The sequence below is a fragment of the Balaenoptera ricei genome, chromosome 3, assembly GCF_028023285.1.
Source record: "Balaenoptera ricei isolate mBalRic1 chromosome 3, mBalRic1.hap2, whole genome shotgun sequence".
Taxonomy (NCBI): domain Eukaryota; kingdom Metazoa; phylum Chordata; class Mammalia; order Artiodactyla; family Balaenopteridae; genus Balaenoptera; species Balaenoptera ricei.
This window is the reverse complement of record NC_082641.1, coordinates 96,702,101-96,713,356: the sequence shown is the minus strand read 5'-3', so window position 1 is coordinate 96,713,356 and position 11,256 is coordinate 96,702,101.

The window sequence follows — 11,256 nt, the reverse complement described above, 5'->3', positions numbered from 1 at the left end:
TTCAGGATGTTTGTGCTCCTGATGCTACATGGTTAACCCAAACCCCTTAACTGCCTTTCTCTAACATGGTTTAGGAATCAGCTGTTTGGAATATAGTTTTTTCCTCATCCTATTTTCTTTTTAATACTGTAAACTAAATTCAAAAAACATTTTCAACTTTCAAAAATAACTTTGACAGAAAAAGCTTTGCATCTCTTTTTCAAAGTAAACATCTGTTAATTACTCTGGTGCTGGAGCTGAAAAAATTCAGATTGTGTGAAGATTGTTCCAGTTTAATAAAACAGGACTGAAAAGCAGCCAACATGGTGGCACCATTAGACTGATTGTTTTCTGTAGATACACGGAATATATGAATAATAATGCTTCCCTTCTTAACTTGCTGACTTGAAGGCACAATCGAATAGTATATTTCTGATTAATCCAGGGCCCAGCCCACATAGGCACATGTGCAGAGTTCTGATAAGGTGAAGAAAGATGTGTTTCCATGTCAACAATTTAAAGGTTGGAACTATTTTGACTTGTTAATATAAACTTTGATATTAGCTCATTGACTCTGACGGTTTTGCAAAGAATAAATTCTAACACATTTACAATGACTGCTGAAATGTATTAAATCTCTAGAGAAGGTAGAAAAATGTGTATGCATGACAGGTTTGTCAATCATCTTTTGCTCTGCTTATGGGACATTAGCATGTGATTTCTGTTAACTACAAAAATGACAGTATAATATTTCATAATGGCCCCACACTAAAACATTCTATGACTCTTTATATGTTCTTCCTGTGTCTTTTTGTAATGACCAAAAAAAAAAAAAAAAAAGCCCAGTGGCTACAGCTTGAAGCATCATACCATCTCATCAGCTTATTAATACTCAGAACTTAAAACATCATTATCATAACTAAAGGCAAGAATATTTTTGGCAATAATTAAAGAGTCATGATGATTCTTGTCCCTGGATATTATCCCCATCAGCTCTCTCCTGTTTTCTTTTCCTGGGACTCCCTTACTCAGAGACAAAAAGATGATTATCTCATGTCAGGAATCTTACAATATCAGTAGAAAGAACCAAAAAAACAAAAACAGAAGAGATAGTTTGTCAATGATTATGAAAAACCTAATGTTATTCTAAGGGATTTATAGAGCTCACGGCATTTAAGTGGGAAGAGAGGCCAGAAGAAAAGAGATTCAGGGCATGACTAAGAGCAGACTAAGGGTCAAGTCAGTAAAGATTTAACTGGGAGGGAAATGTGGGGTAGATACGGGAAAGAAGGCATAAAGGATGCTGGAAAAATTTAACTTATAGACTAATTATTCCCAAAATTCTCATTTCAATCTTCCAAGATTAATGAGTAACACATTACACTGATTAATGTCTGATATTCACAAGTGGTGGCTATAAGAAGGTGCCTCTCTGATCTCTGAGTGGGAGGCCCCAGGGGCTGCCCTCTGAAAATCTCACCTTCCCAGGTGCTAAGGCTCTGCTTCCCACATTACTCCCAGCCAACAATCAAGCTTGGCAGGGAGACTCAGGCAGACCAGCTCCTAGGAGACATGGGACTCCTCAAATGGGCAACCTTGGCTCCACAGCTCTTGATAGCCCTGACAAACTTTCCTCAGAACTGCAAGATGGTCTAAAACTCTTCCATCCAGCCTTCCTTCCTTTCTTCCTTCTCTCCTTCTTTGAGGTCAGACCTCCATCGTGGTCTGATGGTTCCACCAGCCTGTCCCCACTCCATCTTCTCTGAGAAGCATTTTCCTTAAGAAGTCTCTTATGTATTTATTCCATCGTGGCATCTACTTCTTGAAAGACCCCCATTCACTCACCCACCAAGCGTATTCTGTATTCCCAATGAAGATTTTAGAATAAGCAGTTAACATTTGCTGAATATCAACTATATGCCAACTAATTTACAAATATTATCTAATTTAAATTAATTCCCACATCAACTCTGCTAGAGAGTATTATCCTACATTTAATACCTGAAAAAGCTATACTCGAAGAGTTTAGGAATTAGATTGAACCATATGAAATTGCCAGTCTTGTAAGTCAAAAAAGGTCAAATGTTGGCAGTTTCATGATGTTTAACCTATATAATTTTGCCAAGGTTGCACAGCCACTAAGTGAACAAAGTAAAATTTGAACAATTTCTGTCTGCTTCCAAAACTCAAGTCTTTTCACTCTATCATAATGCTTCACAGTACTCAGTGAAGACGGACTCTATGTGTAAATCTCCCCCATGAGATTATTCAACGTCATATTTGACATAATATATATTGAAGATATCTGAGAACATCAAACATACTAGGTACACTGATAATTTAAGAATTTTCTAGTTCTAAGTCTTTCCTCAATGTTCCTAATAATATGAGTTACAAAACAATGTGAATAATATATATGTGTAAATATGCATAGAAAAAGCCTAGAAGCCACCAGTGGTAGGAATTGGATAATTTTTGTTACTGTTTTCATTCATCTATAGTTTATCTTTTCCACAGTGAGCACATATTCTTGTATAATAAACAGTTATTAAAATAAAACATAAAGGTGTATTGCTGGCAAATCTTTCTCAAAATGCATCCATGATCCTAGTGCTATTAGTCATAGACTCTAGGCAGCAAGTAGACTAGTCAACAGGGAAGAAAACATCCTCAGGACTGCTCTGCCTCCAATATCTTCTGGCCATGGACCTTTCTGGCTGCACCACTCTGTGCTCGGTGTGAGGACCTTGTCCTCCCCCTGGCAGAGACAGTGTGCCTCAGTGTGAACAGGTCTGGAGAAGGCAGGGCACCAAGTCACACAGAGCTCTGATTCACACAGCTCCCTTTGGGGCAGAGGAAACCTGAGCTTTACAAAGATTCCTGTATGAACTCCCAACTTTGTGCTACAAGTAATGGAGTCTACTTACTACCCTTCAACGAATTCCAAAGAGAGAATTCAAGTTTCTCTAACAGCTGTTTGTTAACGTGAGGTTAAAAAAACAGACATTTTTGTGATGACAGCCATGAAACAGAGTTGCACTGGGTAAATATTGACCCAAGTAAAGCCTAAACCAGTATTTTACCTTAGGTAATAAATCTTGATATTGAGAAAACCTAGATTTTGTTTCCTGCTGTAAACATTACTATAATTTTAGAGAGCGATAATAATCTCTTTATCCTGACCTTGAAATTTAATTGGAGTAAAGTTTAGATTTAGGATCAATTATTCTGAAAGAAGGAAAAGGCATTTTAGCAATAAAATCATTTGTCATTTTCTTCAATTTCCATACTGCTTTGTACATTCCTGCAGGGCAGCACAACAGACTACAAAACTGTGTCCTTGTCTGTAATCTGTCACTAGAATTGGTGTTGCATGATGGCAAAACCCATGACTAGACCATTAAATAACCATTCCAGTCCTTAACTGAATACGTGATACCTCATCCATACTTGATAGATATATACTAAATGGGCAAACAAATGGGTGAACGTGTAATAACTCATTACACCTTATGAAGAACTCTTCCAATAGCTTATCTCATTTAATTACAATGGGAAATGATGGAGAAAGGTGGAAGTAGCAAAATGTCTTCTAAATTCAGTTACACCTTTCAACATGCTAATAGCAAATAATTTATTGCCCTATTACTTAAGGAAAGAACTTGATTTCTCTAACATTCAAAGCTTAAGGAAAGCACTTATTCAAAGAACAAAAATGACATCAATATGCAGATAGGCTTCTAAAAGTCCCTTACAGGGACTTCCTGGGTGGTGCAGTGGTTAAGAATCTCCCTGCCAGAGGGCAAACAGCATAAGCAAAAAGAACTACAATCCTGCAGCCTATGGAACAAAAACCACATTCACAGAAAGACAGGCAAAATGAAAAGGCAGAGGACTATGTACCAGATGAAGGAACAAGATAAAACCCCAGAAAAACAACTAAATAAAGTGGAGATAGGCAACCTTCCAGAAAAAGAATTCAGAATAATGATAGTGAAGAGGATCCAGGACCTCGGAAAAAGAATGGAGGCAAAGACTGAAAAGATGCAAGAAATGTTTAACAAAGACCTAGAAGAATTAAAGAACAAACAAACAGAGATGAACAAAACAGTAACTGAAATGAAAAATACACCAGAAGGAATCAATAGTAGAATAACTGAGACAGAAGAATGCACAAATGAGTTGAAAGAATGGTGGGAATAGCTGCCGAGGAGCAGAATGAAGAACAAAGGAAGAAAAGAATTGAAGATAATCTCAGAGACCACTGGGACAACAAGAAAAGCACCAACATTCAAATTATAGGGGTCCCAAAAGAAGAAGAGAAAAAGAAACGGTCTGAGAAAATATTTGAAGAGATTACAGTGGAAAACTTCCCTAACATGGGAAAGGAAATAATCACCCAAGTCCAGGAAGCACAGGGGGTCCCATACAGGATAAACCATAGGAGAAACATGCCAAGACACATATTAATCAAACTAACAAAAATTAAATTCAAAGGAAATATATTAAAAGCAGCAAGGGAAAAGCAAAACATAACATACAAAGGAATCCCCATAAGGTTATCAGATGACCCTTCAGTAGAAACTCTGCAGGCCAGAGGGAGTGGCAGGATATACTTAAAGTGATGAAAGAGAAAAAGCTACAACCAAGATTACCCAGCAAGGATCTCATTCAGATTCCATGGAGATATTAAACCCTTTACAGACAAGCAAAAGCTAAGAGAATACAGCACCACCAAACCAACTCTACAACAAATGCTAAAGGAACTTCTGTAAGTGGAATACACAAGAGAAGAAAAGGACCTACAAAAACAAACCCAAAACAATTAAGAAAATGGTCATAGGAATATACATATCAATAATTACCTTAAATGTGAATGGATTAAATGCTCCAACCAAAAGACACAGGCTCACTGAATGGATACAAAAACATGACCCATACATATGTGTCTACAAGAGACCCACTTCAGACCACGGGACACAAACAGACTGAAAGTGAGGGAATGGAAAAAGATATTCCATGTAAACGGAAATCAAAAGAAACCTGGAGGAGCAATACTCTTATCAGATAAAATAGACTTTAAAATAAAGAATGTTACAAGAGACAAGGAAGGACACTACATAATGATCAAGGGATCAATCCAAGAAGAAGATATAACAATTATAAATATATATGCACCCAAATTAGGGGCACCTCAATACATAAGGCAAATGCTAACAGCTATAAAAGAGAAAATCAACAGGAATACAATAATAGTGGGGGAATTTAACACCTCACTTACACCAATGGACAGATCATCCAGACAGAAAATTAATAAGGAAACAGAAGCCTTAAATGACACAATAAACCAGATAGAGTTAATTGATATTTACAGGACATTCCACATGAAAACAGCAGATTACACTTTCTTCTCAAGTGCACATGGAACATTCTTCAGGATAGATCACATATCGGGTCATAAATCAAGCCTGGGTAAATTTAAGAAAACTGAAATCATATCAAGCCTCTTTTCCAACCACAGGCTGTGAGATTAGAAATCAATTACAGGGAAAAAAACGTAAAAACATAAACACATGGAGGCTAAACAATACACTACTAAATAACCAAGAGATCACTGAAGAAATCAAAGAGGAAATCAAAAAATACCTAGAGACAAATGACAATGAAAACACAATGATCCAAAACCTATGGGATGCAGCAAAAGCAGTTCTAAGAAGCAAGTTATAGCAATACAATCCTACCTCAAGAAACAAGAAAAACCTCAAATAAACAATCTAAACTTACACCTTAAGGAACTAGAGAAAGAAGAACAAACAAAACCCAAAGTTAGTAGAAGGAAAAAAAATCATAAAGATCAGAGCAGAAACAAATGAAATAGAAACAAAGCCAACAATAGCAAAGATCAATAAAACTAAAAGCTGGTTCTTGAGAGGATAAACAAAATTGATAAACCTTTAGCCAGACTCATCAAGACAAAGAGGGAGAGTACTCAAATCAATAAAATTAGAAATGAAAAAGAAGCTACAATGGACACCTCAGGAACACAAAGCATCTTAAGAGACTACTACAAGCAACTCTATGCCAATAAAATGGATAACCTGGAATTAATGGACAAACTGTTGGACAGGTATAACCTTCCAAGACTGAACTAGGAAGAAATAGAAAATATGAACAGACCAATCACAAGTAATGAAATTGAAACTGTGATTAAAAATCTTCCAACAAACAAAAGCCCAGGACCAGATGGCTTCACAGGTGAATTTTATCAAACATTTAGAGAAGAGCTGACAACCATTCTTCTCGAACTCTTCCAAAAAATTGCAGAAAAAGGAACACTCACAAACTCATTATACAAAGCCAGCATCAGCCTGATACCAAAACCAGACAAAGATACTTCAAAAAAAGAAAATTACAGACCAACATCACTGATGAATATAGATGCAAAAATCCTCAACAAAATACTAGCAAACAGAATCCAACAACACATTAAAAGGATCATACACCACGATCAAGTGGGATTTATCCCAGGGATGCAAGGATTCTTCAATATACACAAATCAATCAATGTGATACACCATATTAACAAACTGAAGAAGAAAAACCATATGATCATCTCAGTAGATGCAGAAAAAAAGCTTTTGACAAAATTCAACACCCATTTATGATAAAAACTCTCCAGAAAGTGGGCATAGAGGGAACCTACCTCAACATAATAAAGGCCATATACGACAAACCCACAGCAAACATCATTCTCAATGGTGAAAAACTGAAAGCATTTCCTCTAAGATCAGGAACAAGACAAGGATGTCCACTCTCGCCACTATTATTCAACATAGTTTTGGAAGTCCTAGCCACAGCAATCAGAGAAGAAAAAGAAATAAAAGGAATACAAATTGGAAAAGAAGTAAAACTGTCACTGCCTGCAGATGACATGATATTATACATAGAGAATCCTTAAGATGCCACCGGAATACTACTAGAGCTAATCAATGAACTTGGTAAAATTACAGGATACAAAATTACTACACAGAAATCTCTTGCATTCCTATACACTAATGATGAAAAATCTGAAAGAAAATTAAGGAAACACGCCCATTTACCATTGCAACAAAAAGAATAAAATACCTAGGAATAAACCTACCTAAGGACGTAAAAGACCTGTACTCAGAAAACTATAAGACACTGATGAAAGAAATCAAAGATGACACATACAGATGTAGAGATATACCATGTTCTTGGATTGGAAGAATCAGTATTGTGAAAATGACTATACTATCCAAAGTCATCTACAGATTCAATGCAATCCCTATCAAATTATCAATGGCATTTTTTACAGAACTAGGACAAAAAAAAATCTTAAAATTTGTATGGAGACACAAAAGACCCCAAATAGCCAAAGCAATCTTGAGGGGAAAAAACGGAGCTGGAGGAATCAGACTCCCTGACTTCAGACTATACTACAAAGCTACAGTAATATGGTACTGCACAAAAACAGAAATATAGATCACTGGAACAGGATAGAAAGCCCAGAGATAAACCCACACACCTATGGTCAACTAATATATGACAAAGGAGGCAAGGGTATACAATGGAGAAAAGACAGTCTCTTCAATAAGTGGTGCTGGGAAAACTGGGCAGCCACATGTAAAAGAATGAAATTAGAACACTCCCTAACACCATACACAAAAATAAACTAAAAATGGATTAAGGACCTTAATGTAAGACTGGACACCGTAAAACTTTAGAGGAAAACATAGGAAGAACACTCTTTGATATAAATCACAGCAAGGTCTTTTTGACCCACCTCCTAGAGAAATGGAAATAAAAACAAAAATAAACAAATGGGACCTAATGAAACTTAAAAGCTTTTGCACAGCAAAGAAACTATAAACAAGACGAAAAGACAACCTTCAGAATTGGAGAAAATATTTGCAAATGAATCAATGGACAAAGGATTAATCTCCAAAATATATAAATAGCTCATGAAGCTCAATAGTAAAAAAACAAACAACCCAATCCAAAATTGGGCAGAAGACCTAAATAGACATTTCTCCAAAGAAGGCAGAAATGGCCTCATGGCCAAGAGGCATATGAAAAGCTGCTCAACATCATTAATTATTAGAGAAATGCAAATCAAAAGTACCATGAGGTATCACCTCACACCAGTTAGAATGGGCATCATCAGAAAATCTGCAAACAACAAATGCTGGAGAGGGTGTGGAGAAAAGGGAACCCTCTTGCACTGTTGGTGGGAATGTAAATTGATACAGCCACTATGGAGAACAGTATGGAGGTTCCTTAAAAATCTAAAAATAGAATTAGCACATGACCCAGCAATCCCACTACTGGGCATATACCCAGAGAAAACCACAATTCAAAAAGACACATGCACCCCAATGTTCACTGAAGCACTATTTAGAAGAGCCAGGTCATGGAAGCAACCTAAATGCCCATCGACAGAGGAATGGATAAAGAAGATGTGGTACATATATACAATGGAATATTTCTCAGCCATAAAAAGGAACGAAATTGGGTCATTTGTAGAGACGTGGATGGACCTAGAGATAATCATACAGAGTAAAGCCAGAAAGAGAAAAACAAATATCGTATATTAATGCATATATGTGGAATCCGGAAAAATGGTACAGATGAACCAGTTTGTAAGGCAGAAATAGACACAGATGTAAAGAACAAGTTTATGGACACCAAGCATGGAAAGCGGGGTGGGAGGTGGTAGTGGGATGAATTGGGAGACTGGGATTGACATATATACAGTAATATGTATAAAATAGATAACTAAAGGGAAAAAAAAAAAAAGAGAATCCTCCTGCCAATGCAGGGAACATGGGTCTGATCCCTGGTCTGGGAAGATCCCACATGTCATGGAGCAACTAAGCCCGTGAGCCACAACTACTGAGCCTGCCCTCTAGAGCCCGCAAGCCACAACTACTGAAGCCTGCACACCCTAGAGCCTGAATGTTCTAGGGCCCATGTCCCACAAATACTGAGCCCTCGTGCTGCAACTACTGAAGCCCGCATGCCTAGAGCCTGTGCTCTAAAACAAGAGAAGCCATCACAATGAGAAGCCCATGTGCCGCAACAGGAGTAGCCCCCACTCACTACAACTAGAGAAAGCCTGTGCGCAGCAGCAAAGACCCAACACAGCCAAAAAGATAAATAAATTTTTTTTAAATGTGAAAAGCAATTTAAAAATAAATATATAAAAGCCTTATATAGCTTCTCTAACAATTCTAGTTTTGGTTTTGGTTTGTTTGTTTTAGTATTAGATAACCTTACATACCTCATTAATTCAACAGTACATTCTCTTCCACCACAAAAGAGTATCTATTGAGTATGTTTCTGTGTTGGGTAATTTATAGATATTACTTTATATCATCCTCCTAATAATTCTATAAAATATGGACCATCAATGTCTCATTTTACAGATAAGGAAACTGAGGCCATAGAACAGACATGTGATATTCCCAAGGTCACAGAGCTAGTGTTATCATCAGGATTTAGCCCCAGACCATCTGGTTCCAGAGCTCTTAAGTTTATGTGCTTAGCCATTAGGCTCTACTAAAATTTTCTTTAGCTCTGCCTTGCTTCTCATTCTGTCTAGGGTAGATATACAAATAGATGGCAATAACAACCATGCCAAAGAAATGCAAATACATACCATAATACTCGTGAAAATTTCCCCTAAACCTTGGTTCTTATAGGAGAAGAAAGAGCACACAGTGAGGTTCAATTATTAACCTAATTATTTAGGAGCTCGCATGCAATTTACTCTTTATCCTGACGCTGTTCCATTTCTTAATATCTTTCTTGAAGTGTTTATCTTTTCTTGAAGTACTTATCTCTAAAAGCTTGTCTAAAAATAAGGTGTGGTTCACATGGGCCAATGGCATGTTTCCTATTCAGGCATAAGGAGGGAAAAAAACAGCAGCCCACATCATACAGGAAAATTATTGAAAACAAAATCTGGGACTTAGTTCTATGTCATTAAGGTAAAGCTAATTACTCTAACAAAGAAACTCTACCTTAACACAGAAGAAATACCTATCTAGCTCAGAAAGATCAGTTATTGGAAAAGAAAGGACAGGGTAGAGAGAGTGAAAGGCTTGCACCACACAGTCATCCAGAAATCCAAAGATAGCACCGCCATCTTCAAATATGGCTTCCAAGCTATCTGTGGCATTGAAACCCAGTCAGCACACAAGGGAAGGAAGATAGGCACACTTGCTTCTTAACCTCTTGTCTCTCCAATGACTGACATCATTTCCACTCACATTTCATTGGTGAGATCTGGCCAAATGGCCCCATCTTGCTAACAGAGTGGACAAACATCTCTTGCTGTGCACTCACTTTCTGGCTATCACACTCCTTGTGTAAGGGAAGCTGGTATCTTTGATTTACAACCAGCCTTCTCTACTGTGCCTTGTAACTGAAGTCTCTAGGCCACCTCGCCTTATTTTTCCTTTTGTAAATCGTGGATGTTGAACTAGATGATCTCTATAGTCTCTCCCAGGTCATAGAAAGTTCTATGGTTCAAAGTCTTCAGGTCATATACATTTTTATTTTAGGATTTAATTTGAATCCCTGAGTATATTTTAAGATTTCTTGTGTACTACTATTTTACAACATATTCTTTGGATCATTAATGTCTCTCTTTATTGTCACTGACATTAAGTGACTGAGTGCTAATTGTTCATAGCCTTCAATTCCGCTTTGATTTCATCGTTTACCCATTGATTTTTTAATAGCATGTTTAGAACTCAAAGACTTCACGGCCAGATGGAGAGCACTGTTCTTAGGGTACATCCATGTAGAGGGCTCCATCCTAAGAAAAATACGCCTTCAATGGCATATCACAGTGTAATTCTAAGAAAAATGAGGGGCTGCTAGCTGAAATATCAAAGTGAGATTGGATCTCACTCTATAAAAACGAAGATCTATCTGGTACCTTATATTTAACATATTTAATCTTCACTAACCAGCTGGTGAGGTAACAGTGCCAGTCCCCATTTTAGGGATGAGGAAAAGGAGACTCTAGGAGGAAAAATGGTCTGTAAGAATCACAGCTGGTACATAAACCCAGGACTCCTGGCTCTCGATGCCATTTTCTAATAAATCAAGATTCCTCTTACTGTCCTGAACTTCCATGTTTCATAAGCTTCTTTCCCATTTTATCTCCTCTGACTTGGTGAGCTTTTCCCTGATGCCTGTTTGCTGCATGCTTTGCAGCTGCCTCCCAATACACGGTTAATTTCCAGC